The sequence below is a fragment of the Lontra canadensis genome, unplaced genomic scaffold (assembly GCF_010015895.1).
Source record: "Lontra canadensis isolate GAN:19392208 unplaced genomic scaffold, GSC_riverotter_1.0 scaffold3, whole genome shotgun sequence".
NCBI lineage: Eukaryota > Metazoa > Chordata > Mammalia > Carnivora > Mustelidae > Lontra > Lontra canadensis.
In genome coordinates, this window is record NW_022630997.1 from 43,608,477 (window position 1) to 43,614,169 (window position 5,693).

The window sequence follows — 5,693 nt, forward strand, 5'->3', positions numbered from 1 at the left end:
TGGGGTGTGAGGAGGGGTGGGGGGAGGGGGGCCCGGGGCAAGTGTCCCCAGACAGGGTTCCAGCAGTCGTCCCTTCCTGGCTTCGGCAGCATCCGCTGAGCCTGCTGGACCTTATGGAAGAAGCTCACCCCGTCTGCCTCTTTGCACCCCGGAGTCAACATCTTCCCAGTCCTGTGCTGGGGAAAATATTGAAACCGCAGCTAGCCCCATGAGCCGCTTCTCATCCCGCAGCACAACAGCACAGGGTAGGGCGTCGCGCTGTCCCAGACCCCCCAACAACCCGTCTCCTGGCCGCCCACCCTTCTCTGCCCTCCCACCTCCTCCCTCTGGCCCTGGCTCAGTTCAGGGAACTGCCCTTTGCTCTCTGAGCAGCCGCGATGCTTCCCGCTCTCACTAGGAATGGAGTCTGTCTGTCTCTTCTCTCTGCCCCAGCCGAGGCTTCGGACCTGTCGCTGGGAGCGGCTGTTGAGGAGGCTGGGGTGTTCCAGGGTGGGGAGAGAGCTAGAGGAAGGGGCACCCCTCTCTCACTGTTGCCCTCCCCTACTGGGGGCACAAGCTCTCTCTGTGTCTCTGGGTCTTCTGGTTGTGCACGTTTCTTATGACCTTGTAAATATGTTGTAGAAAGAAAGCAAAAGGCGCTGAATTCGACCCTGGTGGGATTCATGGGTCCAGCCTCGTCCTGTCTCTGAAGCCCCCACCCTGCTTTTCACCCCACTCTCTGAGACTGAGCCCCCTGCCCCCAGAGCTAGACAAAGCAACTTGTTCCCAGGGGGCTGACAGCCTCCAACTGACTTCTTGTCAGACAAGCTGCAGGCTTTCTCGTGAGCAAGTCGCAGGGTGGGCCTTCCTCGGCTCCGCGGATTCATGCCCTTGACCAAGCTGCCTGCCACCCATCTCCTCCCATGTCCTTCTGTGTGGATATCCTGTCTCCCCTGGTTTAGGCAGGCAGTGGAATTAGAGCTCTGTTGAAAAGAGCTCAGCCAAACTTGAAGAGCGGTTTCTTGCCGGGCCCCGGAGCTGTCCTTGGCCGCCGGAGGCCTCCTCGCCCACGGGGGCTGGGAGAGATGGGTGTGTCTAGGACGGGGAAGCTGGAGTTGGAGAAAACAAATGTGCCTTGAGAGACCACTCAGAGGTTCAGGGTGATGGGGAAGGAGGCAGGGCATTGGAGCTCAGGAAGGAGGAAAAGGAAGGCGAAGTTGATGAGGGCATCGTGGGACATCATGACGGTCCCTTATTGTTCCCTTGGTGCTGTGACCGCAGGTGCTCAGCGGTCACACTTCCTTCCCCACGCCAGCCCACCTGGCGTTAATGGCCACCCCTGCGCCTTTCATGAGCTCTGTCTGCTTCCAACTTCACCTCTGAGTGCGTGGGGTCCCTTGGGACCCCCATGGGAACCCTCCATTTCACCAAAGCCTCACCTCAGCCCTTGGGGAGGACGAATGGCTTAGTCTGGCATGTCACGATGACACCCGGCGCTGTCATTGTGAGGCTGTGGGCAGGCGGGGGTCAAAGGGAAGAGACACCGGGGGTACAAAAGGAGACTCGAGACATCCCGGGGAAGTCGCAAGCAGAGCAAACTGCTCTACAGCCTGAAGCCTACTTAAATAGTGTGATGTGCAATAACTGAGCTTAGAGTTAAGAATTGTGTTCAAGTGCTTGGATTTCCGTCTGTATATTTCAGTGCTGAAATCGTATCTTTCAGTAATTTTAGATGTCCTTAAAAAATCGAAAAACAAAGTGTTAGACCGTGTATGTGCATTGATGGGCACTCAAGCGTCCCGTGAGTCACCCCACCCTGTCCCTTTCCCCTGTGCCCCTAAGCCCCTCACCCCCAGGCCCCCTTCCCCTTGGGGACCCCGCCTCGTGTTGTCTTTATCTGCCTATTACTCAGCCTAAGGAAACAAGTACACTCCACACATGCATAAAGGAAATCAAATGTTATTTTTAAGAAAACAGAAAATAAAAACTTTATAAACACCACCCTCTGGCGATGTTCTGATTACATTTCCCCTCAGTGTCATTTTTCACAAAAGTGACATTCCCAGATGTGCTCCCAGCTAGAGAGATGTGGTCGGCAGGCTCCCCTTATGCACCTTCACATATGAGACCCCAGACAGGGTGGGGCTGGGAGGGGGGCCTGATCTGAGGGGAGAACCGGGAGCAACTTAGTAGGATTTTTGGTGTCATTGCAAATCTACGTGCAATCTATATTTGTACATATGCCAGTAAACACGTCTACACCACAGAGCAGAGATCAAGCTCTATGTCCTGTTTTTTCCATTTAACTTACTATGTACCTTTCCCCACATTATTAAAATCATTGGAAGAGATGACTTTAATAGCTGCATAGCATTCCATGATATGGATGTATTTAGTGAATTTAATAATTTCCCAATTTTTGGACATTTAGACTGTTCTCAATTTCTTAGCACTCTCAACTCTAGCCCTAGAACTAGCTAACCATGACCTTCCGCAAGTCATCTGGCGGATGGAGAGAAGAACTCACCTCACAAAGATCCCTTTTTATAACCTGTGGAAGTGATTTCTGAACAGTGAAAGCCCTGAGTGATGTCAAGTTCACTCCCCTCCCCCTTTGCCGGCTCACAGCCAGGGCAGGCTCTGCCCGTCCGGCTAGAACAGATCCTCAGAAAAGGGATGCCTACCTTCTGGGGTTGGTTTTCTGCTCCTCCGTGTTTCTCCAGCCACCTCCAGGGGCCTACTTGGAGGCTCAGGAGTCCTGGAAGGCCATGTGAGGAAGGCCATGTCTTGTCAAGGGGCTGGCTGCTCCCAGCATTCGGAATGAGAATGTGGATGGAGACAGGGACAGAGGTCTCTGGGAACTGGGTCTCATGCTGAGCTTGTGGGAACCTGTAGTTTTAGAAATAGAGGACTCATGGGCTGGGTGAGGGCTGGAGGTTGGAATCGATCCTTGGGAATGTCTTCTATCAGCCTGTCAGGGAGGTACTGTTGTTAATGCCCATTTTACAGATGAGGAAGCTAGATCTCAGAGAGTTTCGGGAGCAACCAAGGATGTACAGCTAGTGGGGGCAGAGCTGGGGTTCCTCTTGCTCCCTGCCATCTGACACAAAGCAGGCTGCCTCCAGTGTCCAGTGACTGCTCCTCACGTGGCTCAAAGGTGGTCAGAAAAGAAGAGTCACCTGCACGGGGTAAGTTCGGGAAGACTTCCTGGAGGAATGGGCCTTCAGCTTGGCCCTCTATGTGGGTAGAAGTGGACCAGGGGCTTACTCCTGGCTGCACTTCAGAATCATCTGGGGGAAGTCTAGGTTCCTCGGCCCCGCCTACAAAGATTCTGGCTTCATTGTTCTGAGCTGAGGCACGGACGTCAGTATATTTTAGAAGGGTCCCAGGTGACGCCAATGTGTAGCCAGATGGCTGAGCAGACAGAAGCACGTCCCTTGGTGAGGACAGGACGTACAGGCGGCCAGGGCAGAAAAAAACCTGTGAGGAGCCAGGACAGGGCCCCCTTCTCTGAGTGGTGGCAGCGTGAGGCCTGTGGGCCGGTCAAGGCCAGAAGGGCTTGCCTGTTTTATGGATTTTATTTGACATCTTGTGAAGCCCCAAACCACGTTCAGTGGGGTACCTGCTTGGTGCTGGCTCAGTGGGGTACCTGCTGAGGGTGCTCCTGTCCATCCCGTGGGAACCCTCCCAGTGAGTCTCTTCAGCCTGCAGGGAAACACAGGTGTTTGCACCCCGTGATCACATCTGTTCAGGCAATGGGGCCACAGAGGCCAGGCCAGGCCCTAGTTCCTGACATCGGTCGTCACCATGACCCAGTAACCTGGTTTCCTAGGGCAGGTGGGTCAGATGGTACTGCCGGGGACAGGCCCCAGTGCCGATGGCCATTCGGGAAGCCCCCGCTGCCTCCTGCTCCTCCTGGATGGGGTCTGTCCCACCCTCTCCCTCCATTGTGGGCACCGCCTCATTCTGGCCCCTGTTTTTCCTTCACGTTTAGCCTCCTGGGGACAGGGACTGTGTATTTACTGCTCTCTGGTGCATAACCAGGGCCTGAGAACAAATCTAATAGAGGAAAGACAAACGGCACACGAACCCATATAGCCACTAAGGGGCAGATCCAGCTTACCCCATCCCTCCCCCACCCCTGCCACCTGCCTCCTGGGTCCCGGGGCCAGTGGCTGGTCTCACTCCTTTGTGGGGCCTCAGAGACCAAGCACAAATGAGCGAACAAACACAGACAATTAAAACAAAACAAAACAAAAAAACAACTAAGTTTAAAGAGCAATTTTGAAAAATTTTCTTTTTGAGCCAAACAGATGAGGGAGAGGAGAAAAGCAGGCATGTTTCTGTTCCCACCGGTGTGCTTTTTCTGTCGTGTCTAATCCTGCCTGCAACTCTTTGAGGCAGATGTTACAAACCCAGCCTCATTTTACTCGGGAGACAGCTATGCCCCAGGGGGCCAACCTCGGTGCATGCCACAATGTCACCCCAGGCCTGGCTGAGCATCAAGGTCAGCCCCCCCATTCCACTGCTGTGCACCTGGCAATACCCCACAGGGAGATAATGAGTTCTGCAGGGAGCCCTGCGTCTTCCAAGACAAGTCCTGGGTGAATATGGGTGTCAGCTTGAGTGTCAGGGAAGAAGTCCAGAAGGATGCTTGGTTGTTGCCTGGCTCTGCCTCCAAGCACCTTCCTTTGAGCCTCAGTTTCCCCATCTGTAAGATGACTTGGTCGCCCAGTTTCATGATTCTGCGGAAGAATGCAAAGGTATGAATCCGGAAATCAGTTTCTGTAAAGTTCAGGGTTATCCTTCTCTCTCTGGAACATTCCACAGTTGATCTAATTAACCTCAAGGGCTCACACATTTGCAAAGCAGAATTAACTATGCCTTAAAAAGAAAGCTGGAGATGGAATATAAGTAACAGCAGCCGTCTTTTTGGAGGCTCAAATGACTGTTTCTCTTGGTGATATTTGGGGGTGCCTGATGTCCAGGCAGGAGGATGCTGCTTGGAATTTTTGGAGGCCGTGGCCAGACTCTGGGGCGTGGAACTCACTCTAGTTGGGGAAACAGGCTGGCAAAGGCAAGAACTGTTCCCCTTTGGCCTGAGCATGGGACAGCCCAGGAGACCGAGGCCAGGGTTCGGTCTCTGACACTGCCCCAGCAGGTGGCTGGTGCAGACCTTGACCTCAGGCCCGCCTGGGCCAGAGCCTCCACACACATGATTTCATCCGAGCCTAGGACATCCCTCATCATCTCATAGGTGAGGAAACCAGTCACACAACCGTCTGAGACAAGTCCTCTCACTGTCCCCACCCCCCGCAACTACAGATGGTGTGGCTGGGGCACAGGCAGCAGAGGGCACATAGCCGAGTGAGTGGGCAAGTTGGGGCCACCTGGCACCCCCCGCCATGCTCTAGGCTGCCACCTGATATGACTCTGTGCAACTTCTCTAGAAGGCTGGGCAGCCACAACGCCTCTCCTTCTGAGAGGCTTGGCTTCTAAAGAAGAAGACACTGATCCAAGGAGTCAGTCTCCTGCTCCCTCCTCCCATCCCTTCCTGATTCTTGCCTTGTGCGATGAGAAGATGGGTGGTTTCCTTCTAGACTTCCTTGAACATTTGCTTCCCTGCCCCATGGGGGAGGAGACCGCTCCCTGCACTGAATCCTCTCGAACACATTTACAGTCAATGACACACGCCAGCGGAAACTCCACCCCAA